Genomic DNA, 27092 nt, shown 5'->3' with positions numbered 1-27092 from the left:
GATGTGTGAATAACAAAAAAGGACACAAACCAACAAAACAACCACACTCCCACAAAATAAACAAAATTGTGTAAATTATCATGTAAATACATTTCTTCAGTGAACCTGTTTTGATTCTCTGCTGCTGCTGCTAAGTCGCTTCAGTCATGTCCGACTCTGTGCGACCCCGCAGACAGCAGCCCACCAGATTCCGCCGTCCCTGAATAATGTCTGACAACCAGATCACTATTAGATCCAATAATTAGATGTTCTAAGACAATGCTCTGGGCATACACGAGGGGCTCTGGGAAGAAGATGTGAAGGTCTAGCTAAGACTCACATCAAACCTGGGGTTTCCAGCTCTCCATGCACATTTCAAAACAGCTAGAAGTTCCAGATTTCCAGTTATGACTGAATCCACAGGCATAACCCTTGTTCTACTGAAGTAGACAGTCAATCGGGAAAGCCATTCTTGTTTCTTATTTTCAGTTTGACTCTCTATGGCATATATCCTGCCACTCTGTGTCTTTGATTTGCCCTTAGAACAAAGAATTCAAGGGTGGCAACGACCACATTGAGTGGGACAGAAAAGTCAGTATCAAAAAAGATGGGCTGTACATCAGATGGTATATTGAAGATCTCTCAACCTAAGGCCAGAAAGGGAGGGTTTCTTTTCTTTCAATGAATTTTCCTACAATGTTAGATTCATTCAGACAGCATGATGTAGTAGTTAGAAACAGTGGCCTTGGATTCAGGTAAGTGTGAACTTCCATCTGACACTCAGTAGTTGTGTGATTATGAAAATGTACCTTAATGTCTCTGAGATTTAGCTACTTACTATGCAAAACAGGATGATTAAAAATATTGTTTCATAAGATGTTAGTTAGGATTAATTGAGATCATGCATATAAAGCATTTAGCCCAACGCCTAGAATAATTAAAGCACTCAATGTATCTTAAAGCTCAAGAAACATTTCCATGATCACAGAAGCTGTCTCATGAAATGATGACCAGTGCTGGAAGTAGACTTGACTCTTCTTAAAAAAATTTTTTAATTGTGATAAAGTATACAGAACACAGAAGTTATCATTTAAGCCATTTTTAATGTATAGGTTAGTGGCATTAAGTATATTGTGCAACCATTACCACCACCATCTCTAGAACTTTTTCATCTTCCCCAACTGAAACTCTGTATCCATTAAATACTAAGTCTCCAGTGCCGCCAGCCCCTGGCAACTGCCATTCTACTCACTGGCCCTGTGGTATTTGACCTGTCTCAATAGCACTACCAACCCTAAGTATTCCTTGACTTTGGAACTTTTTGTTGTTTATTTTTAAAAACCCATCAGAGAAAATACACAGCAGCTGGGGAAGGCAGAAACCTCCAGGGGTCCATTTGGAAGAATGGTTATGCCAATAATAAAGCCTGTGAAAGGAGCTATCATCTCCAAAAGAGGCAGGCTCTTCAAGCCCAGGCTGTGCCAAACTGAAGGCAATGTTTCTGCTTTGAAATGGCCAGTGATAGAGAGCACATTTATGCTACAACTGGGAGAGAAATTCAATCACCTGAACCCAGGAAGCCAGGGTGTGGAAATGGATGTCTCTGGGATGTGGCGTGCAGCTATTATTGAGAGAAGAAGTATTTGTTCTGGAGTCATTGTGATTGAAGTACCGCAGGCCAGTTGGCTCATTTGTCTTGGTTTATCTAATTACCAGACCAAGGTGAGGATTTGGAATGGTTTAAAACATAGAAATGCAGCCTACTTGGGTCTCAAACTGGACGAGGTCCCAGTTCAATGAATGACATTCAGTTGTTTTCCCCAACTTACCCTGTCCATTCCTCCCCAATACCCCCACCTTCATGAGAAAAACAAAATCCATTCAAGTTGAAAAACAATTTACATGGACAAAGTAGAGAGTGGAAAAACAAGATTAATAGCCAATCTGGAAAATTCTGAACCTAGCAACGATGCCAACCCCTTCATGGCAGAAAAGGGCCATTTTACCCAAATCATCTCAATAATTACTTCAACTCATCATTTCCCTTTGTGTGGACACAACCTAAAGTTAAGTTATGTCTCTGGTCCCAGGGGTATCATTCTATCATTCTGGAAAGTCTTGCTCATTATATATATATATTTATATAAAGATTTTAGCAAGTGTTCTGTTTACACAAGGAGAATAAATAAGCACATAAGGACATGAATTTCCTGCAAAGAAAAGAAAAACCAACTCTAACAAATAGTCTATCAGTCCCACTTAAATATGCAGTAAACGATTTGTAGATGCTCTTCAGGGAAACTTTTCTCTGACTCAGGGATATGAGATCCCAAGTACGTGCCAGCTAAAGACAGGGCATCAACTTCCATTCACATGTGTGGTACCAGGAAGTTTCCATCAGGGTTATAGGGAGATCTCTTTTGACCTGGATTCAATTCCTGGCCAACACAGCAACTTTGGACTTCCCTGATAACTCGGTTGGTAAAGAATCCGCCTGTAACATAGGAGACCCCAGTTTGATTCCTGGGTCGGGAAGATCTGCTGGAGAAGGGAAAGGCTACCCACTCCAGTATTCTTGACCTTCCCTTGTGGCTCAGCTAGAAAGAATCCGCCTGCAGTGCAGGAGACTTGTATTTGATCCCTGGTTTGGGAAGATCACCTGAAGAAGGGAAAGGCTACCCACTCCAGTATTCTACCCTGGAGAATTCCATTGACTATATAGGCCATGGGGTCCCAAAGAGTCAGACACGACTGAGTGACTTCCAATTTCACTTTCTTTTAGGACATGAGAGCAGCTAAAGATATGAGTTCTTTTTACATATGGATATTGCTAAGCCCTCATGGACAATAAAAGGAAAAAAATGCACCATAAAAATGAAAGACTTCAGTAGGTTGTTTGATGTCACATATTAAAGCCTTATCACAGAGGAATACATTTCTTTATCGGATTAGCTGAGAATGGGACCATAGATTGATATGTTTTGAAGTGGGGAAGGAGTCAATCAGAGTCACAGGCATGTCATCAAGGAGGGCAGATGTCTTTGGGGGTTTGCAGTAGGGGCAGTGCTGAAAGTGGGGAAGAGCATTTAAAAGGGACGATGGTAATATGGCCATTTTAGCACAGGGAACTGTATTCAATATGCTGTGAAAAATGTAATGAAAAAAATATAAAAATGTATATCTATGTATTGCAGTCTTCCCTTGTGGCTCATACAGTAAAGAATCTGCCTGCGATATAGGAGACCTGGGTATGATCCCTGGGTCAGGAAGATCTCCTGGAGAAGAGAATGGCCACCCACTCCAGTATTCTTGCCTAGAGTATCCCATGGACAGAGGAGCCTTGCAGTTCTCTACAGCTCGATGATAATTGGACTGATCCAGCAGGACTAATTCCACAAGACCTCATGAATGGGATATGCCCAAAGAATTTCCCATGGAGGAGAGTGATTAATTAAAAGCACACCTGGGAACATGAGATAGGCTGTCACTCTGAGGCCTAGTGGCTTTGGGTCCCAGTTTCTGCAGCTCTGAAGTGGGGCAAGCAGTGAGGAGAGTTACTAACTTCTTTAGGACAGATGTGGGATAGCCTCTTTTTTTTTTTTTTTTTTTGCTTTGCCTTGATCCTCCCTAAAGAGAGGGACAGTGCATACAAGCTGTGGTCCAATAGGGTTAGTCTCATGTCGGTCAATTGGAAAAGCAAATTCTATTGAAAGAGAATGTGTCCAGGCCATGTATGGCTGTCTTCTGGCTACCTCCATAGTATCCAGTCCAATTGGCCATGGTTGCTGCTGCTGCTGCTAAGTCGCTCTAGTCATGTCCGACTCTGTGCGACCTCATGGACTGCAGCCTACCAGGCTCCTCCGCCCATGGGATTTTCCAGGCAAGAGACTGGAGTGGGTTGCCATTGCCTTCTCCGTGGCCATGGTTGAGGGCTTCCCTAATGACTCAGCGGGTAAAGAATCTGCCAGCAATGCAGGAGACACAGAAGACGCAGCTTCAATCCTTTTCTCAGGAAGATCCCTGGAGGAGGAAATGGCAACCCACTCCAGTATTCTTGCCTGAGAAATCCCATGGACAGAGGGGCCTGTAGGCTATAGTCCAGAGGGTTCCAAAGAGTTGGACACGACTGAAGCAGCTAAGCACACACATCCCTGAGATTTGACCTAACAATTTGTGTTTCATGAGTAATATAGGAAAAGTTTTGTTTAGGCCACTATTCTCTGAAAGTGTGTTTGTATCAACCTTGAGATTTTTTGGACCTCAGGCCATCTATATAAGATATGAAAGCCGATTTCCATTGCCAATGTGTGTGAAGCAGAGAGGGTTGAGTATGTGGGTTAAGAGCACAGTTTGAGTATCAGGTAGACCTAGGTCTACCTAGGTAGAGCCTTGCCTCTACCACTTAACTTGTACACTTACTCAGTGTATGAACTTGGGTGGGCTGCTAACCTTCTTTGGGTCTCAGTCTCCTTATCTGTAAAATGGGAATTATGATTATGCTCGTGTCATGGGATTTGTTGTGAGAATTAAGTGAGATAATGTGTGAAAAACACTTGGTACAGTACTTGGCCTAAAACCCTGAAGAGTGCGCTTTCTTATTACCATCATTTTAAAAAGAAGGAAACTGAAGCTCTGAGAAGGTAAACAACTTTGTCCATGGGACTACCAGCTGGATGCTAGTATCCCTTTTTTAAACAGAAAACTTAGTCAGTTACTCAAGATCACAAACTCTGGCCCTCAAGACTAGGTGTGCTGGAATGGAACCAGTGAAGGCAACATCTTAAAACTCCAACCTTCACACAAATGCCCCAAAACATCAGGAAAAGGTCCATCTCTTCTGCTTTTTCACAAGGAGTCATTGTGGAAACAGACTATTTGTTTGCAGGGGTGGGACGGAGGGAAGAGAAGAGAAGATGGGGAATGCTAGGATAATAGGCTTGATTCTCAGGAATAACACAGAGCCTGTCTTTAAATATGGGCTTTATTCAACAAGAAATGTCCACTCTGGACAATAAAAGATTAGATAGGCATTAAATACATTCAGTAGTAGATAACTCCTCACGCCTTTTTGAAACCTCACATAGTTAAGCGGTTGCTTTTTCTATTCACACAAGACAAGTGATTTTGATGGTTTGTTTTTTCAACCAAATCAACCAATTATTTCAACATCCTTGTGAAGTGCCAACATTTGAATCTCCACATGGCTTTTGTATTGATGTAAGTCCAATGAGTGAAACTCAGATAGAGCTTTCACATTGAATAAGATCCTCCTGCTGTCACCCTCTATTGAGTTGACCACTTCTTTCACTAGACCAATTAAATCAGCAGTTACTTTAAATGCAGTCATTTTTTCCCCACACTGTTCATAGCCACGAATAATCAGCATCTCAGCATCTCATGCATCCTAAAAGTAAAATAGGAAAATTGAATTTCTTTCTTTACTTTCTATTTCTAGAAAATGTTGGGGAAATGGGATATGTAATACAATTTAAAAACTATAAATTCACTTCCTTATACATGTTCCTAGTCTCACTTTGTAATAGACAGGTATTAGTGTATCGTTGTTGGGTCAGTGATACCCAATGCTTATTTGTTCTATTGATTTTCTTCTGCCACAGATGCACTGAAGTGCAAAGTGTTACATACACTTGCAGCTTATTTTTGTCCTCTGTTGGGAAGAGAATCATAAATAGAGCTATTTAATCTTGAGATTGGAAAAGATCTGAAAAGTATTATTGATGAGATATGAGTATTTAGGTCCTTTCATCTTTCTGAACAGAAGACTGAATAAATGCAAAGCATTCAATTTCTAAATAAACCGCAAAATAACAAAGATTTCCCAAATACTTATCAGAGTGCCTAGAAAAATATCTATTTATTAATGTAGAAATGCCACAAAAAGGAATCTTTGGGTATATGATCTAGTCATCTATAAAACATTAAAATAAGGCATATTTGCACAATGGTTTATTGTACTGAATACTGTTAATTTGTTTCCTCATTATAATATGTGTACATTTTATATTTCAGAAAGAAAATTCAGAGTACTATTCTTTATGTTTGCTTGCTGGTAATATTTTCCTTATAAAATCTGCAACTCGTTGAGAAGTTGTCAGAAAACATTATGATTCATCTTTCATCTTAAACATCTCCTTCAGGTTGGTGCATGAGCCAAGCCTGCAGAGAGCCTTCCCACACCTAAGGTGCCTTCCTGTCTCCCACATCCCTCACCCACTCACCTGAGCATTGCTATGCTAACTGCCTAAAGCAGTGGACTCATATTTCTCCAAACAGACTTTAATGTCCTCGATGCAAGACAAGCCTAAAAGAGGCTTCCAAACTATACTATGCTTTTATCTTTTGCAGCCCAGAGCATGGAGCGGGGCACCATAGGAGGTGCCCAATGAGTATTTACTCATTGAATGCTCTGCAAAGAACAGGGGAAGATGCCTTCTTCCTCTGTGAGATATGAAAAGTTATTTTCTTAGTAAATACATCATGATAAAGAGAATCCTTAGGTGGAAATAAAACAACAACAGAGAATGGGGTCTATAGTTTGTGGTTTGACCTTTTCCCTGTGAGACATTTAAACATTTTTTTCTCAAACATTAAGGGCTTAAAATTCAGCTTCAAGTACTTATCTAACATGTAACTCATGGGATTAAAATCTGACCTTCCTGCCCACACGTTAATACCCCTTTCCCACGCCTTCCTTGGCTCTTGACTCAAGAGCACCCTTTCTCTTTTCTACACCCCATCCTTGTCAGTTGTCAGAACCGTCTTCCTGATTCTTTATTTATTCTTGTTTTACAAGGACTTATCAGTAAGGCTTTCCTCAGAATCTATACAAATAATATTTTAAAGAAAATTAAGATTTTTCCTAATATAATATTAATGTGTTTCAGTACAGAAAAATTTGAAAGTCAAAATATGGAAAGAAAGAAAATAAAAATCATTTATCATCTTATACTACAGAGATAACAGCTGCTCTTATTTGGTGGATGTCATTCTACTTTCTAGTCTATATTCTGAGCATTTTAATGCAGTCTTTCTGTTTTACAAATTTAGAATTATACTACACAGGGACTTCCCTGGTGGTCCAGTGGTTGAGATTATGTACTTCTACTGCAGGGGGCGAGGGTTTGACCCTTGATCGGGAAACTAAGATCTCACATGCCTCGCGGTGCAGCCAAAAAAGAATTACACTACAGATTATATAAGGATATTACCTTAAACATTATATATTTTTCTACCACATTGACTATAAACCTTTACCATGCCCGAGAACCACCTGGGAAGAATGCTCAACTGCTCATTCTTAGTTCTTTTGCCCAGAGACCCTGAATCAATGAGTCTAAAGTAAATCCAGGAATCTGTAATTTTCTTAAGCACTACTAGCTTTCCCAAACCATATCTTTCTCAAACCATACTTTAAGAAACACGGTTCTATTCTGCAACATCATTTTTCCTTTGCAGATGTTTAAATATTCCATAGTTTTAGGAGTTGCATATACATGTGGAATGAAGTAGAGTGGTATGAGGAAAAGAAAGATCTTGAGTCTCAAAAAACTGAAAATTTTAATGTCAAAATTACTTTATATATTGGTTTGATCTGCTCATGGTGTCATTTTATTCAAAGTACTCCCCTGGATAAATCCCAGAAATTAATACATTCTCCCCGAGTATACAGTGATGTAATTTCTTAGGTGAATTTGGTTAATAAGAATTACTTTGGCAACATTTTACAGAAATTAAAAATGCTATTACAAAATCCAAGCGTAGCCCAAATATATTTGCATCAAAAATCTCAAGAAAATTCCATTGTGCTGACTTCTTACTGTGTCTTAGTTCCTTATCCAGACTGCCTCTGTGCCTTTATGTGCAGTACCTCTCTGGATTTCCCCTTACATATATGCCATTTCTATTCTTTCCAGAACATTCTTACTCATGACATCTTATCCTCTTATGAACTCTCCCCAACATTCTTTTCTACCACAATCTCTGTATCTCTGTGGGATCTGTAACTTTTCAAAAGATATTAAAAAAACCTGACAACATAATGAATTGGGTGCTTAAGTTAATACCTGGGTGAGGCAGGGGAGGATGAGATAAAACCAGGAGGATCAGGAATCTGGCTTTCAGCGTAAATTCACCAGCTGACCTTTTGTTAACTTCAGAGGCCACCCGTATTTAAAGTCAGCCATGGCAGAACTATTGAGAACATTGTCTTCCTACAGGACCCAAGTGACTGACTTAACCTTTGCCCTGAGTGGACTTCATTGTTTATATCTCCCTGTTATCACAAGCTTCATGAAGGCAGATACCCTAGGACTGTGAAGGAGCCCTGGGAGCTGACAAGTCTGATGAGAGTAGCAGGTATAGCCCTGTTTACAAATGATCACATAGTTTTAATCTTTGTTGTAAGCCCTTCATTTTTAAACAAATGAGTTTAAGGAAAGAAAACAGTTTGTTTGCTTTTAGTGTGTACTAAGTATTCAACGAGTATTAATGCGCTGCCAAAGGCTGGAGAGCACACATGAGTCCTAAGATGATGACGATGATGATGGTGGTGATGATAAGAAGTTCCAAAGGTTCGAAATCTTTAGACAGCTCATCTGAGAGTCTCCAGCTGCCTCAAGACAATGTTCAATACACTGGCCCTAAAAACTGGGCTATAAATCAGCCTATACCTGATTTCAAGCATCTTTACATTCCCAGTGATGAAATTCCACTTGCAGGAGCCTTTCCTACAATTCACGGTCTCCATCCCATTTGTATGAACACATTGGGCCATTTGCCTTAATGACAAGCAAGATGGCAAGGAAAGAGCCCAGACATTTCGCATGTGACAGCATAACTCTAAGAGGGTTAAGGGATCCTCATAGAAGTGGTTAAGGAAACTGTTCAAGGTAAAACAGGATGAGGCATAACCAAACTTTGAACCTAGATCTTATTTGGCTGCAAAATGTCTCTCATCTTTCCATGTTTGGTTCTTTTCCCTCTGCCTTCACATGGTAGAAAATTAATGCTATATAACTGTCCATCATATATTTCATCTTTTTGTAGCAAAACCTTGGGTTATTTTTAGAGAATTACCCTTTCCCACTAAATACAAGCTAGTGGGACTATGAATTGAGATGATTTTGTCCATGTCAATAAGGTACTTCCTACCCAAAATTCAAATTGCTTTGTGAGCAAAGCAATAAAAAGAATGGCAAATAACTGTTCTTCATTCATTCCAGCTACTGTTCCTCGGGGCCCCTAGAGTTCTGGGGTTCTTGCTATTTCCATGCCAGGTTCTGCACACTTCCTGACAATTCTCTGAACTCCTTGAGACCCTTCCAATAATACTGAGTCAGTTTCTGTTGCTTGCAAACCAGAATTCTAAACTTAAACTTATTTGCAACCCTGAATACGTAAAAGGAGAGTGTTTTCTAAACTCATCTGATCTTAGCATTAGTCTAGGACTGTTATAAAAAATACAGATTTGGGGGTTCTACCTCAGGCCCACTAAGTCAGCATTTCCAGGAGTAAGGCCTGAGATAACTGTTTTATAGTAGGCTCTCCAAGTAATCTATTTTTCCTAGAAAAATAAATTTAATTTTTGACCTTTTTTTCCTCAATTTCTAATTCTAACCATCTCCTGTGCAGGTTCCTCTCCCTATGCTCTCAATTTACAAATGACATCATACCTGTCTACTTCTTACTTTCCTCACTCACTATATTTTTGAGATATATATTTACATCAAGGAGCTGCATGGAATTTTATGATTTGCATATATTACAATTTGTTTATTCATTACTGATGAGAATTTGACTGTTACCATTTTTTGCAAATATAAACAGTGTTATAGTGGACATCCTCCTTGTATGTCTATGAGAGTATTTCTATTATATATGTCAACTGTGGAAATGTTGGATTATAAGCATATACACAGAATTTAATGAAACTATTCCAATTGCTCTCCATTAAATCATACTACTTACTGTAAGGGCATAAAATTTCATCCACAACCCTGATGGTGCTTAATATTGTCAAACGATTTTTTTAAAAGTTTTGCCAATCTGGTAGACATTAATGAGATATCATCATTCTAATTTGCCTTCCTCTTGTTATTATTTCTTTATATGCTTATTAGTCATCCAGGCTTACCTGCTATGTCTACTCACATTCTTTGCACATTTCTTTTAGGTTTCATTTTATAACAGATTATATCTCTTAAAAATGACCTTAGTAATATTTTCCATTCCACATTCACTTCCAGAACTTTGTCACTTTCCATCAAGATATGGAGTCTACTCCCCCTTCCATGAATCTAGAACTTTGTAACCTCAATGAATAGATTGTGGTAGAAGTCTGCAGGACTTCTGAAGCTAGGTTGAAGAAAGCGATACAGCTTCTCTCTCATTTTCTCCTCCCCTTCCCTCTTTGCCTTCCTCTCTCACTCTCTCTTCTTGCCCTTGCAATCCAACCACCATATTGGTGGAAGCCCAGACCACATAACAAAACAGTGTTAGATGTTCCCACCTACATCTCTAGCTAAGCATTCAGCTGTTTGCCAGTTGAGATACGTGTGTCACTAAGCCATTAGGACAGGGTTCAGAAAACATTTTCTTAAGAGCCAAATAGTAAATATTTAAATCATTCTTAGTCCATGAACCACACAAAAACTGACAGGATTTGGCCTGCTAGGCTGTTTGCCCTCCCTATGCTGCTGCTGCTGCTGCTAAGTCACTACAGTCGTGTCCGACTCTGTGTGACCCCATAGGCGGAAGCCCACCAGGCTCCCCCGTCCCCGGGATTCTCCAGGCAAGAACACTGGAGTGGGTTGCCATTCCCTTCTCCAATGTGTGAAAGTGAAAAGTGAAAGTGAAGTTGCTCTGTCCTGTCCGACTCGTAGCGACCCCACGGACTGCAGCCTACCAGGCTCCTCCATCCATGGGATTTTCTAGGCAAGAGTACTGGAGTGGCTTGCCATTGCCTTCTCCGTTGCCCTCCCTATACTGCAGCTAAAATTCAGTACAGCAGAGATGGGCTGTCCCCACTGAGGTCTGCCCAAACTGCAATTCCATGAGCAAAGCAGATGTACTGTTTGAAGCCGTTAAATTTGGGAGTAATTTGCTTTGCAGTTACTGTTGTTGTTCAGTTGCTCAGTTGTATCTGAATCTTGGCCACCCCGTGGACTGCAGCACGCCAGGCTTCCCTGTCCTTCACCATCTCCCGGAGTTTGCTCACACTCATGTCCATTGAGTCAGTGATGCCATCCAACCATCTCATCCTCTGTTGTCCTCTTCTCCTGCCTTCAATCTTTCCCAGGTGGCCAAAATATTGGAGCTTCAGCTTCAGCATCAGTCCTTCCAAAGAATATTCAGGGTTGATTTTCTTTAGGGTGGACTGCTTTGATCTTCTTGCAGCCCAAGAGACTCTCAAGAGTCTTCTCCAGCACCACAGTTTGAAGGCATCAATTCTTCAGCACTCAACCTTCTTTATTGTCCAGCTCTCACATCTGTATATGACTACTGAAAAAGCTGTAGTTTTTCTATAAGGACCTTTGAAAGCAAAAGTAATGCCTCTACATTTTAGTACGCTATCTAGGTTTGTCATTGCTTTCCTTCCAAGAAGCAAGCATCTTTTGATTTCATGGCTGCAGTCACTGTCCATAGTGATTTTGGAGCCCAAGAAAATAAAGTCTGTCACTGTTTCCATCGTTTCCCCATCTATTTGCAGCTATGTAACTATAAAACGTAGGGAATTTTCTTTTCAATTTTTATGAATTCTTTATTTGTTCTAGATACTAATCATTTGTTAGTTTTATATATTGTTAATATCTTCAATTTGTTAATTTTGTCTGTGATGCTTTTCCTTAAAGTCCAAATCTTCATTTTTGCTGCTGTTGTTAAGTCGCTCCAGTCATGTCTGACTCTGTGCAACCTCATAGACGGCAGCCCACCAGGCTCCTCTCTCCCTGGGATTCTCCAGGCAAGAACACTGGAGTGGGTTGCCATGTCATTCTCCAATGCATGAAAGTGAAAAGTGAAAGTGAAGTCATTTTTAGGTTGTCACAATATCAGTCATTATCTGTATGAATTGGGAGTATTGTTTCAATTTCCTTGCCTGTTAAACAGGGATAATAATAGTACCTAGTTTATAGAGTTGCTCTGCCAATTAAATGAATGAATAACTGTGAAGCATATAGAACATTGTCTGACATATACTAACAATACAAAAGGGTTAAAAAGAAATAAGTAATTTCCCAGGTAGCTCAGGGATAAAGAATCCACCTGCAATTCAGGAGACATAGGTTCAATCCCTGAATTGGGAAGAGCCCATGGAGAAGGAAATAGCAACCCCCTCCAGGCTTCTTGCCTGGGAAATCCCCTGGTGGCCTATGTCCATGGGATCCCAAAGAGTCGAACACAACTTAGCAACTAAGCACCAAAAATTTCCCGTTATATCATGTCTTTTTGTGTCTTAAGAAACCCTTCCACATCTTATGCTGTCCACATCTATTTCTGGTATAAAGGTTATACTAACCTTGAAAAAATTTATTGGACATGTTTTCTCTTTTTCTTTTCTCTAGAATGTCTCATCTCATCTGTTCCTTAAAAATTTGATAAATCTCACCAATATAAATGCCTTATGTAGGGGTTGTAGTGGATATAGAGAGATAATTATTGTTTCAATCTCTGTAAATGGTATCAGTTTACTCAGCTTTTCTGTTTCTTTAATGTCATGGCATCTGGTCCCATCACTTCACGCGAAATAGATGGGGAAACAGTGGAAACAGTGCCAGACTTTATTTCTGGGGCTAGAAAATCACTCCAGATGGTGACTGCAGCCATGAAATTAAAAGATGCTTACTCCTTGGAAGGAAAGTTATGACCAACCTAGATAGCATATTAAAAAGCAGAGACATTACTTTGTCAACCAAAGTCCGTCTAGTCAAGGCTATGGTTTTTCCCATGGTCATGTATGGATGTGAGAGTTGGACTGTGAAGAAAGCTGATTGCCAAAGAATTGATACTTTTGAACTGTGGTGTTGGAGAAGACTCTTGAGAGTCCCTTGGACTACAAGGAGATCCAACCAGTCCATTCTAAAGGAGATCGACCCTGGGTGTTCATTGGAAGGACTGATGCTGAAGCAGAAACTCCAATACTTTGGCCACCTCATGTGAAGAGTTGACTCATTGGAAAAGACCCTGATTGCTGGGAGGGATTGGGGGCAGGAGGAGAAGGGGATGACAGAGGATGGGATGGCTGGATGGCATCACCGACTCGATGGACATGAGTATGGGTAAATCCTGGTAGTTGGTGATGGACAGGGAGGCTTGGTGTGCTGTGATTCATGGGGTCGCGAAGAGTCGGACACGACTGAGCGACTGAACTGAACTGAACTGAAGGTAAAGGTTAACCTTTTTATACGAGCTTCCCTGGTAGCTCAACTGGTAAAGAATCTGACTGCAATGCAGGAGACCCTGGTTTGATTCCTGGGTAGGGAAGATCCCCCTGGAGAAGGGATAGGTGACCCACTCCAGTATTCATGGGCTTCCCTAGTGGCTCAGATGGTAAAAAACCCACCTGCAATGTGGGTGACCTGAGTTGGGAAGATCACCTGGAGGAGGGCATGGCAACTCACTCCACTATTCTTGTCTGGAGAATCCCCATGGACAGAGGAGCTTGGCAGGCTACAGTCCGTGGGGTCACAAAGAGCTAGACACAGTTGAATGACTTTATATATTTCTTGAAAACTTGCGTTTGCATCTAGGTTATATTCTTAATTGGAATATGGTGGTGTTTTAGTTGCTAAGTTGTGTCCGACTCTTGCGACCCCACGCCAGGCTCCCTGTCCATGGATTCTCTAGGCAAGAATACTGGAGTGGGTTGCCATTCCCTTCTCCAGGGGATCTTTCCCACCCAGGAATCGAACCAGGGTCTCCTGCATTGCAGGCAGATTCTTTACCGACTGAGCTACAGGGAATCCCTAATTGGAATATAGTTATTCATAATAATCCTTTTGTAAGACTTTAAAATTTTCTACCTTATTTGAGGTTGGCTCATTTTCATTTCATATTTTGTTTATTTGTGGTTTTCCTCTTTCTTATGGTCAATTTTACTGTTAGATTTCAAAGAGTCAGCATATATTTTAATCATTTTTTAAGTTCTCTAATTTCTTTGACTTCCACCACTATCTTTATTTCCTTCTTTTTGTTTACTCAGTTGCTTGTTCTCTAGCTTGCTTTAGTTGACCAATAGTTAATTTTTATTTCTTTTTGGATTATGATTAAAAATTCAAATTTATAAGTTTTCCTTTAAATATCACTTTACCTGACTCCCACAAATATTGATATATAATGCTCATTTATTTTAATTCTAAGTATTTTACTCTTACCCTCGAGAAGGGAATGGCTACCCAGTTCAGTATTCTTGTCTGGAAAATTCCATGACAGAGGAGCCTGGTGGACCATAGTCCATGAGATCACAAAGAGTCAGACACAACTGAGTGGCTGAGCGCACACCTAGGTTAGCGGTAAATCTGAACAGGTGGCACAGAGATTTCCCACACTCTCTGCCCCCACACATCCACAGCCTTCTTCACTGGCAACACCCCACAGTACAGTGGTACAATTGTAATACATGAACCTACATTTTCAATGCCCATAGTTCCCTCAATGGTGTACACTCTACAGGTTTTGACACATGTATAGTGACATGTTCTACTATGATAGTGTCCTCCAGAATAGTTTCACTACCCCCAAAATCCTCTGTGCTCCACCTATTCATTCTTCCCTCCTCCCAACTCCTGGCGACCTCTGATCCTTTCACCGTCTCCATCATTTTCCTTTCCACAGTGTCATATAGTTGAAATCAGTATGTAACTTTCACAGATTGACTTTTTTCACTTATCAATATGTATTTAAGCTTCCACCACTCTTTTCATGGCTTGGTAGTTCTTTTATTTTTATTGCTGAATAATAGTCCATTGTCTGGGTGTACTGCAGTTTATTCATTTATCTACTAAAGGTCATCTTGGTTGCTTCCAACTTTTGGCAATTATGAATAAATCTGTTATAAACATCTGTATACAGGTTTTTGTGTAAATATAAGTTTTCAATTCATTCAGGGAACAACAAGGAGTCCATTGCTGGGTTATATGGTGTGAATATGTTTAGTTTTTTTAATAAGGAATTGCCAAACTGTTTTCCAAAGTGGCTGTACCATTGTGTATTCTCACCAGCAATGAGAGTTCTGTTGCTTCACAGTCTGGGCCAGCATTTGGTGTTGTTATTGTTCTGGATTTTAGACATTCTTTTAGCCAACAGGTGTGTGTGGTATCTCACTGCTGTTTTAATTAGCATTTCCCTAATGGCATATAACATTTAGCATCTTTTCATATGCTGATTTGCCACCTGTATATCTTCTTTGGTGAAGGGTCTGTTCAGGTCTTTTGCTCATGTTTCAGTTGAGTTGTACCTTCCAAGATTATTGCATAACATATGAAAGTGCCGAACACTCAGTAGGCATTCAATAAGTGCCCCCTTCCCATGTGGGGACCTGGTCCCTTTGATTATTTGTGAGTTCACATACTATAGAATATGGGTTTTTTTAAAAAGATAAAATCATGACTCTTATAAATATAAGGTGAGCATGAGTCAAAGATTTATTTAATTTATAAATTAATGAGGGGGCCTATAAAATGTTACAATCTGTTTAAAGGAGAATTAGAAGAATACATGTATATAGGAGATTAAAAATGCTGAAATGAAATTACAGATAAATGTTAAACTGCTTAGTGTTTATAGGCAATATCAACTGCATCTCTATAGGACACAATTTGTATTTTTATGGGCAAAAATCAGGGAATGCACTGAGCCTTACCTGGGTATGCCTTCCTGTGCTTGGCCTAGAAATTCTTTTAAGTCAGTAAGTTGTATGCTCATGTCACTTGTTTTTATAGAGCTCATGTCACTTGTTTTTATCTCTCAGAAATCATTGCCCTTCATTGCCTGATTTCCAGTGTCTTGAAAACTGTTGGTTTGATATATTTTGTTTGTTTTGTTGTTGTTGCTGGTGGTGGTAGTGGTGATGGTGGTAGTTGTGTGTGTGTGTGTGTGTGTGTATTATTTGTTTCAAGCAGAAGGGTAAACCTGCTTCCTATATTCTGTCTTATCTGGAAGTGAAAGGCTGCTTCATTCATTCTGAATGCTGTGTAGTGTTCTCTTGTGGGACTGTCCACAAGCTGGCCATTGCCTCTCCCATCCATAGACATCTGAGCTTGTATCCAGGTTTCACATGTACATTGTTATACCTGCCTCCCGGCGTACTTGTGGAAGTGTTTCCCTTGAGTTAGACCCAGCAGTGCTCAAAGATTTGGAGCCCTGGTTTAGGGTGGGAAGTCTAGAGATGGGAATTTGGCCTGTGGATGGGCTTCAGGAAGCCTCTCATCTTTGGAGCAGCCTCTCCAGTCAGATCTGTATCCCACATGGAGGGCTTTTAACTAATCATGCTGCAGAGACACTGACTGTCCTGGTAGTTGAGATATCGTCATCAGCCAAGTCTGGAGGACTGTCCCCTGCCAGGGAATCCCGAACGTCTCCTTCGATGCTACTGGGGTTGCTTTTCTTTTCCTGATGCAGAAGAGGGACTGATCATAAAACACTTTTACCACACACAGAGACTTCTTGCTCACTTTTGCCTGCCTGAGTTCTTTCTCTGACTCTTCCAGGCATGGAGGACAAGGGTGGACCAAGGAGTTCTAGAATCAGAAATTTGGTTTCAAATTTTGTCTGCCACCCTGGGTTGAAATCTGACATGTGGACGATAGACTAACATTGCGTGGATTCACTATTTCTAAATGTTTGAGGACAAATAATAACAGCAGTCGTTTAATTTTGGCTTTTATCTTCCTGTTCATCTTTCTTGTTTGCTTAAGCATGTGGCCTGCTGACAGCTGGCAGGCTCACAAACAGAAAATGAAGATTGACTGGCTCTGATTGCCCCAGGGTCACCTTCCTCATGAAACTCGTATGTGAAAGTCCTAGCTGTCCCTAGCTGGTCTTTGCTGGAAAAACTGTTAGATATTCTTCACACTAGCTAACACCTTTTATGGACTTTGCTCTCCCTTACCAATTCCCACTTTCCCCCCTTCTACCCCCAAACCACCTGAAGTATGGGGTAGTGATGATGAGCCTGAGTTTCACTACTCACCTGCTGTGTGACTGTCAGTAGTCTTTAAACATTTCCCCATCTATAGAATGTATACACTAATTATTCCTATCTCATAGTAATTTTTGGAAAGATTAAACCAGATAGCTCCTGTGAGTACTTAGTAGAATGGAGAAAAGTTTTAAATAGTTGTAAAGATTAGCTTAGTGACTCTCAACTGGGGTTGATTTTGCTTCCAGGGAACATTTGACAGTATCAGAAAACATTTTAAGTTGTCACATCTTGGACGGGGGTGTTGCTACTGGCATCTAGTAGGTAGAGTTCAGATGTTCTACTACTAAACATCCTACAGTGCATGGGACAGTCCTTCCTCTAGAAAAGAAAATTATCCTGTCCAAATATCTATAGTGCTAGGTTGAAAAACCCTGGGATAGCTGTATGCATATTATTATTCCTGTGGACATAATACCTCTTTAGTCTGGATTGCATACTGGAGACATAAGATACTAGATATGGAAGAAATATGAGAAATTGAATCTTACCATCTGATGGATATATAACCAAAAGAAGTGGATACTTATGGATGGGGGTCAACTTGTACATCTGTTGATCATAATTTTCTTGTTATCCTGTAGTGTGTACTCAGTTTACTTTAAGAAAGAAAAGTCTAGGTCACCATATATACATTAGCTCCTTTTATTTATCTGATCTTAGAAGATAAAATATTGAGTCCTGAGGCTTCCCTTTTTCCAATGAATCATGTTCATAATTTTTCCCTTAAAAAACAATGTTATACAGATTTATTATTTAAAGAATTGCCATTTACCATTCTTCTTGACTCTGCAATGGGTCTGATTTCATTCAAAGTTAGATCAGAATCCATAGTTAGTCAGTTCAGGGTTGTGATTTTGTGATACTGCAAATGCTTTGAAAACTCTGTAATAAGTTCAATTCGTTGAACACCACTATTTGCCCAAACCATGCTAGGTGCTGGAGAGATGGTAATGGATGAGATGAATATGTGACACCAGTCTACTGGGGAAGTTGAGGACTACAAAATTAATTACCAGTGTGATGAGTGTTATGAGAGGGGACAGATAACACAGATTTAGTGGAGTCCTAGAGGTGCAGGAATCAGTTCAGTTCAGTTCAGTCACTCAGTTGTGTTCGACTGTTTGTGACCCCATGGATCACAGCATGCCAGGCTTCCCTGTCCATCACCAACTCCCGGAGTTTACTCAAACTCATGTCCATAGAGTCGAAGGTGCTATCCAATCATCTCATCCTCTCTTGTCCCCTTCTCCTCCCGCCTTCAGTCTTTTCCAGCACCAGAGTCTTTTCCAGTGAGTCAGTTCTTCACATCAGGGTGCCAAAGTATTGGAGTTTCAGCTTTAGCATCAGTCCTTCCAAAGAACACCCAGGATTGATCTCCTTTAGAATGGACTGGTTGGATCTCCTCGCAGTCCAAGGGACTCTCCAGAGTCTTCTCCAACACCACAGCTCAAAAGCATCAATTCTTTGGTGCTCAGCTTTCTTCACAGTCTCACATCCATACATGACCACAGGAAAAACCATAGCCTTGACTAGACGGACCTTGGTTGGCAAAGTAATGTCTCTGCTTTTTACTATGCTATCTAGGTTGGTCATAACTTTCCTTCCAAGGAGTAAGCATCTTTTAATTTCATGGCTGTAATCAGCATCCACAGTGATTTTGGAGCCCCCCAAAATAGTCTGAAATTGTTTCCCCATCTATATCCCATGAAGTGATGGGACCAGATGCCATGATCTTAGTTTTCTGAATGTTTAGCTTCAAGCCAACTTTTTCACTTTCATCAAGAGGCTTTTTAGTTCCTCTTCACTATCTGACATAAGGGTGGTGTCATCTGCATATCTGAGGTTACTGATATTTCTCGTGGCAATCTTGATTCCAGCCTGTGCTTCTTCCAGCCCAGCGTTCCTCATGATGTACTCTGCATATAAGTTAAATAAGCAGGGTGATGGAATTCCCTGTAAATAAGTAAATGTAAGTACAACCTTGACGTACTCCTTTTCCTATTTGGAACCAGTCCATTGTTCCATGTCCAGTTCTAACTGTTGCTTCCTGACCTGCATACAGGTTTCTCAAGAGGCAGGTCAGGTGGTCTGGTATTCCCATCTCTTTCAGAATTTTCCATAGTTTGTTGTGATCCACACAGTCAAAGGCTTTGGCATAGTCAATGAAGCAGAAATAGATGTTTTTCTGGAACTCTCTTGCTTTTTCCATGTTCCAGCGGATGTTCCCAATTTGATCTCTGGCTCCTCTGCCTTTTTTAAAACCAGCTTGAACATCTGGAAGTTCATAGTTCACGTATTGCTGAAGCCTGGCTTGGAGAATTTTAAGCATCAATTGTGCGGTAGTTTGAGCATTCTTTGGCATTGCCTTTCTTTGGGATTGGAATGAAAACTGACCTTTTCCAGTCCTGCGGCCACTGCTGAGTTTTCCAAATTTCTGGCATATTGAGTGCATCAGTTTCACAGCATCATCTTTCAGGATTTGAAATAGCTCAACTGAAATTCCATCACCTCTGCTAGCTTTGTTCATAGTGATGCTTTCTAAGGCCCACTTGACTTCACATTCCAAGATGTCTGGCTCTGGGTGAGTGATCACACCATCATGATTATCTGGGTCATGAAGATCTTTTTTGTACAGTTCTTCTGTGTATTCTTGCCACCTCTCTAATATCTTCTGCTTCTGTTAGTTCCACACCATTTCTGCCCTTTATCAAGCCCATCTTTGCATGAAATGTTCCCTTGTTATCTCTAATTTTCTTGAAGAGATCTCTTGTCTTTCCTATTCTGTTGTTTTCCTCTATTTCTTTGTACTGATTGCTGAGGAAGGCTTTCTTACCTCTCCTTGCTATTCTTTGGAACTCTGCATTCAGATGCTTATATCTTTCCTTTTCTCCTTTGCTTTTCACTTCTCTTCTTTTCACAGCTATTTGTAAGACCTCCTCAGACAGCCATTTTGATTTTTTGCATTCCTTTTCCACGGGGATGGTCTTGGTCCCTGCCTCCTGTACAATGTCACGAACCTCCATCCATAGTTCATCAGGCACTCTATCAATCAGATCTAGTCCCTTAAATCTATTTCTCACTTCCACTGTATAATCATAAGGGATTTGATTTAGGTCATACCTGAATGGTCTAGTGGTTTTCCCTACTTTCTTCAATTTAAGTCTGAACTTGGCAATAAGGAGTTCATGATCTGAGCCACAGTCAGCTCCTGGTCTTGTTTTTGCTAACTGTATAGAGCTTCTCCATTTTTGGCTGCAAAGAATATAATCAATCTGATTTTGGTGTTGACCATCTGCCTTTAGCTTCTCTTCATTTCTCAGCTATTTGTAAGGCCTTCTCAGACAAACATTTTGCCTTTTTGCATTTCTTTTTCTTGGGAATGCTCTTGATCCCTGCCTCCTGTACAATGTCATGAACCTCCATCCATAGATCTTCAGGCACTTTATCAGATCTAATCCCTTAAATGTATTTGTCACTTCCACTATATATTCATAAGGGATTTGATTTGATTTAGATCATACTTGAATGGTCTGGTGATTTTCCCTACTTTTTTCAATTTAAGTCTGAATTTGACACTAAAAAGTTCACAATCTGAGCCATAGTCAGCTCCCAGTATTGTTTTTGCTGACTGTATAGAGTGTCTCCATCTTTGGCTGCAAAGAATATAATTAATATAATTTCAGTATTGACTATCTGGTGATGTCCATGTATAGAGTCTTCTCTTGTGTTGTTGGAAGAGGGTGTTTGCTATGACCAGTGAGTTGTCTTGGCAAAATTCTGTTAACTTTTTACCTACTTCATTTTGTACTCCAAGGTCAAATTTGCCTGTTATTCCACGTATCTCTTGACTTCCACTTTTGCATTCCAATCCCCTACAATGAAAAGGACATCTTTTTTTGATATTAGTTCTAAAAGGTCTTATAGGTCTTCATAGAACTGTTCAACTTCAGCTCCTTCAGCATTATTGGTCAGGACATATACTTGGATTACTATGATATTGAATGGTTTGCCTTGGAAATGAATAGAGATTGTTCTGTAATTTTTGAGATTGCATCCAAATACGGCATTTTAGACTCTTTTGTTGACTATTATGGCTACTCCATTTCATCTCAGGGATTCTTGCCCACAATAGTAGATATAATGGTCATCTGAGTTAAATTCACCCATTCCAGTCCATTTTAGTTTGCTGATTCCTAAAATGTCAATGTTCACCCTTGTCATCTCCTGTTTGACCACTTCCAATTTGCCTTGATTCATGGACCTAACATTCCAGGTTCCTATGCAATATTGCTCTTTACAGCATCGGACTTTACTTCCATCACCTGTCACATCCACAACTGGGTGTTGTTTTGCTTTGGCTCTGTCTCTTCATTCTTTCTGGAATTATTTCTCCACTGATCTCCAGTAGCATATTGAACACCTACTGACCTGGGGAGTTCACCTTTCAGTATCTATATTTTTGCCTTTTCATGCAGTTCATGGGGTTCTCAAGGCAAGTATACTGAAGTGGTTTGCCATTCCCTTCTCCAGTGGACCACGTCTTGTCAGAACCCTTCACCACAACCCATCCAGTTTGGGTGGCCCTACATGGCATGGCTCATAGTTTCATTTGTTAGACAAGGCTGTGGTCCGTGTGGTCAGTTTGGTTAGTTTTCTGTGATTGTAGTTTTTATACTGTCTGCCCTCTGATGGATAAGGATAAGTGGTTTATGGAAGAGGTGCAGGAATACCTGCTGAGAAAGTGACATTTACACTTGTCACATGAAGAATGAGTCAGGTAGGAGTCTACTGAAATTGGAGTTGAAGGAAGTATTAGAAGACATATGGTTCGGGGTGTACTTGTTATAACTGACCTTGATTGAGAGTTTGCCATGTTGTCAAATAGTTTAGAGCACAGATGGGGAAACCCAACTGTACACATATCTGGCTCTGCCTAAGTTTTGTTGTTGTTCAGCCGCTCAGTCATGTCCAACTCTTTGCAACCCCATGGATTGCAGCACACCAGGCTTAGGTGTGTGGTTCAGTGAAAAATCATGCTACTGTTAAGCTCTTCTCTGAAAAGAATTTTACAGTCTAGCAAAACAAGAATTAATCATGCAGCCCTTCACCCTTTCAAAGTCTTCAAACATTTAATATCTTACATCTTCCTTCTAATAGGTTCTTTGTTTTGCTTGTTTTGTTCAGCATAAATCAGAGCTAACACAATCCCATCTTTAATAGTTCTCTTTCAAAGTCTGTTGACATGCCAGTTGGTATGAATCGTCCTAAATGTCCTCCCTCATGGGCAAGACCCATCTGTCAAGATCTACAAAATGTTATTTCCTGCTTATGGGAGACATTGCTCTAGAGCTGAATGAACTGCCAAGGAGAAGTCTGCTAAAGTTGCATGCTAATACACCCATGCCCTGCAAGCTCATCTTTCAGAATTTTCAGAAAATCTCAGATCCCATAGATCCGCATTGGTAATGAGGAGCAGCTCCTCCTGGCCTGACATAGAAGTAAGGTTTGCCATGAGTGCAGGGTTGCCAAATTTAACAAATGCAACAAATGAATAAAACAAACTATTTTTTGGTACTAAACACCACACATTTGTTATTTATCTGAAAGTCTTTGCTTGAAGCACTGTGAAATGTTAGAAAAGTTTTTGTTCATTTATTCACACGTATTATTGTGCATATGTCATTTTCCCAGTAATGCCTCCCCTGATCACTATATTTAAAATTGTATGACTCTCATGACTGAGCGACTTCACTTTCACTTTTCACTTTCACACATTGGAGAAGGAAATGGCAACCCACTCCAGTGTTCTTGCCTGGAGAATCCCGGGGATGGGGGAGCCTGGTGGGCTTCTGTCTATGGGGTCACACAGAGTCGGACACGACTGAGGTGACTTAGCAGCAGTAGCAGTAGCAGCAATATCTCCTTCTTGCCTTTATTCCCTTTCAGTTCAGTTCAGTCGCTCAGTCGTGTCCGACTCTTTGCGACCCCATGAATCACAGCACGCCAGGCCTCCCTGTCCATCACCAACTCCTGGAGTTCACTCAAACTCATGTCCATCGAGTCGGTGATGCCATCCAGCCATCTCATTCTCTGCCGTCCCCGTCTCCTCCCACCCCCAATCCCTACCAGCATCAGAGTCTTTTCCAATGAGTCAACTCATCGCATGAGGTGGCCAAAGTATTGGAGTTTCAGCTTTAGCATCATAATGTGTCAAATTATTTATGTATTTTGCTTATTGACTGTCCTCTCAATGTATGTAAGATTGAAGGCATGAACTTTGGTTTATTTTATTCTCTACAATATCCTCATGACCTAAAACAGGCCCTGACATGTGGTAGATAGTAAGTAGGTGTTGAAATCATTATTCATTCATTTGTTTGTTTGTAGATGATTGTGATTCAAAGCATAGACTCTAAAGACCCATTGATCTGAACTTGAATTCTGGCTCTAGAATATATCTGATGTCTGTGATGTCAGATTAGTTGTGTCATTTTCTGTATGTCAGTTTCTCCTCTGAAAAGTGGATATTAGAATAGTACCTCTTGGATGGAGGTGCTAATAAAAACATAAGGCCTGCAAATTTCCTAGCACAGTGTCTGGAACATTGTAAGCATTTAATAAATGGAACTGTTATCCATTTAAAAATGACTGGTTGAGCATCTTTTCTAACTCTCAGAATTTTCTGGGTGTTAGAAGGAGCACAGTGAGCAACACATTGTCTTTGACCTCAAAGAGATAAGAACCTAATGAGAAAATATTAATAAGCAGGAAAGTGTCCTAGATCACAATAAACAGTACAGCAGTGGTGACTAAATGATCTATGGGAGCATTAGGAGGGCACCTGACCCAGAATTGGGTGGTGGAAAGAGTCAGAAAAGATTCACGGAAGAATTGTTATCTATTTTAAAATAATGTGTGGTTAACCAGAAGCAGATGAGATGGGGATGGGTAGGGTAGAGAAAATATTCCCAGAGGAAGGAACAGTGGGTATCAGAGTCCAGAACAAAGAGTGAGCCCAGGACTTAAGTGCTGAGGAATGCAAGCAGGTCTGTGTGGCTGTATCATAGAGAGAAGTATGAAGAAGAGGAGAGATGATGAGCCTGGGGACCAACATGTCAGATCATGAAGGATCTTACAAGCCTGTTAAGGAGTTTAACCTGGAGACAGAGGGCCACTGAGGCCACGATTTACATTTTAAGGAGATGCCTCCATATGGAGTGTGGAGACTGGATTTGAGGGATTGAAAATGAAAGAGAGGACAGTAAGGCAGTTTCAGCAGTGATCCGGATACAATAGGATGGGACCTGGAAGTTCTTGGGGGCAGGAAGAAGTGACTTAGATGATAATCAGAAGGTAAAATAGAGAGAATTTGAGCATTGGTTGTTTCATTGGAGCTTATAATAACTCTGTAAGAATCTCTATTTTCTGTGGATATTTTACAGAAATATCCGCCTTATGATGTGGTTGTCTGATTTTAGAATAATGCTGACCATCTAGAAATATTCTGTCTTCTTGAATTTACTGGAGGGGTTTGTAGAATTAGCATTATTTCTCCATTAAATGTTTGGTAAATTCATCTGGGCTTAGAGTTTTCTTTGTGGGAATAATTTAAAAATATTAAATATTTAATAATTATTATTAATAATAATAAAAATAATAAAGTTAATTTATTTAATAGATCTGGACTGTTTAATTTACTTCTTTTTGAGTGAGCTTTGATAGTTTGTGTTTTTCAAAGAATTCCATCTATTTTAGCCAACCTAACCCTATGAATCGATGCTTTTGAACTGTGGTGTTGGAGAAGACTCTTGAGAGTCCCTTATACTGCAAGGAGATCCAACCAGTCCATTCTAAATGAGATCAATCCTGGATGTTCATTGGAGGGACTGATGCTAAAGCTGAAACTCCAATACTCTGGCCACCTCATGAGACGAGTTGACTCACTGGAAAAGACTCTGATGCTGGGAAAGGTTGGGGGCGGGAGGAGAAGGGGACGACAGAGAATGAGATGGCTGGATGGCATCACCGACTCTGTGGACATGAGTTTGAGTGTACTCCAGGAGTTGGTGATGGACAGGGAGGCCTGGCGTGCTGTGATTCATGGGGTCGCGGAGAGTCGGACACGACTGAGCGACTGAACTGAACTGAACTGAACTGAACTGAACCCTATGGGGTCGCAAAGAGTCAGACACAACTGAGCGACTGAACTGAACTGAACTGAACTGAACTGAACCCTAACCCTATTTCCCTTCTGAATAGTTCTTTCTGAAGCATCAGGTGCTTTCCTCACATGTATGCACTAGCCTATATCTAGTTAAATGCTCAGAGTGACTTGCTGTATGTCTCTAAGATTCTCCATGCATGTGTCTCATTTGCAGTACTCTGCCCAGGGACGGGGGAGCCTGGTGGGCTGCCATCTATGGGGTCACACAGAGTCGGACACGACTGAAGCGACTTAGCAGCAGCAGCAGCCCTGCCAACAATGCTCCTCTTGGATTCTCAGCTCAACTCAGAGAGTGCCTTGGACTCTTTCGGGTGCATCTAGAAAGCATCTAGATGATGATGGCAATCATCTAGATGCTTTCTCAAAGCAGAAAGCAGTGGCAATGATAGGATTCACTTATTTTTTCCCTGGTCTCTCAGGGAACACTGTCCTTTTTTGCTCGATGTCCACTACCTTAAAAACCATTGTTTCATATATTTCATCTTTTTGGGAGGAGAGGAAGTTTTAGGCAGGGTGTCAATCCAGCCCCCTGTTACTGCACTTTGCTTGGAAGTAGAAGTCTCTCCTATATTATTTGAAATCTGAAAAATTATTTTACTCATAGTTTAGTATATACCTATAGAAGATAAGAATACTTTAAAAACATACAACACCATTATCTCACCTTTTAAAAACTGATGATTTTTTAAATGTATCTTATTTAATTATCTCATAAATGTCACTTTATTTTCACCATTTGTTTACTTAAATCAAGATCTAAATAAGGTCCATACCTTGGGTTTAGTTGGAGCACATCCTAATTCTCTTTTAATCTATAGGTACCCTTCTGTCTCCCTCCTCTCTTCACACCTTGCTTTCTGTTTATTTTCTTCAGGAACTAGTCTTTGCCTTTGTAGAGATTTTTGCAATTGTGATTTTGCTGACTACATCCCCCTATTTCTCTAGTCTTTATTTCCTACTAATTAGTAATGGATCTAGGAGATTGATCAGGTCCAGGTTCACTGTCATTTTAAAATGTACTTTATTCGCTCTTTATATTTGAGCTAAATTCCTGAGGAAAAATAACAAAAAGAGACATGTCTTTGTGAATTTATTTTTTATTTACCACACCTAATCTTGGATCATTCAGTCATCTCTAAAAGAATCTATTGGAATCAGTGAAAAAGTTAAAACAGGGAAAGAGATAACCCAGAAAATTTTAACACATACTGAGCTAAAATACTGAGCTGAATGTCCTAGAAAGGACACAGCAAGGAAAACTGTGGATGGCTGAATTGAGGCTGGTCTTTGAATTTAATTTCAGATTTTATTATCCTAATTTACACATTCATAAAAATGAAATAGGTCATTATCAAGTGCTTAATTTTCAGTGTAAGCCATAAAACTGTGTACACATGTAATACAGCCTGAATTATAGTTAAAACTTCCATTCTAGTCTCCAGTGGTTTGGCTCCTATAGGATAAGATTGTGGTGGAAAATGCTTATTAGTCTTATTCCTTCTTTCCTTCCTTTCTTCCTTCACTCAACTGCTTATTCTATCACATAATTAACCAGTAATTTAGTCATACATCCATTCATGAGTGAAAGTGGCAAATACAGGGCAGACACTGATTTGCCTTGAAGACCTCAGTCTCAAGGGAAAAACACAAACCCTTCATTGTTGTAGAAAG

This window comes from Moschus berezovskii, chromosome 3 (assembly GCF_049115385.1).
Source record: "Moschus berezovskii isolate FMDL1 chromosome 3, NW_MosBer_1.0, whole genome shotgun sequence".
In the NCBI taxonomy this organism is placed as follows: Eukaryota; Metazoa; Chordata; class Mammalia; order Artiodactyla; family Moschidae; genus Moschus; species Moschus berezovskii.
Note: the sequence above shows the minus strand (reverse complement) of the source record.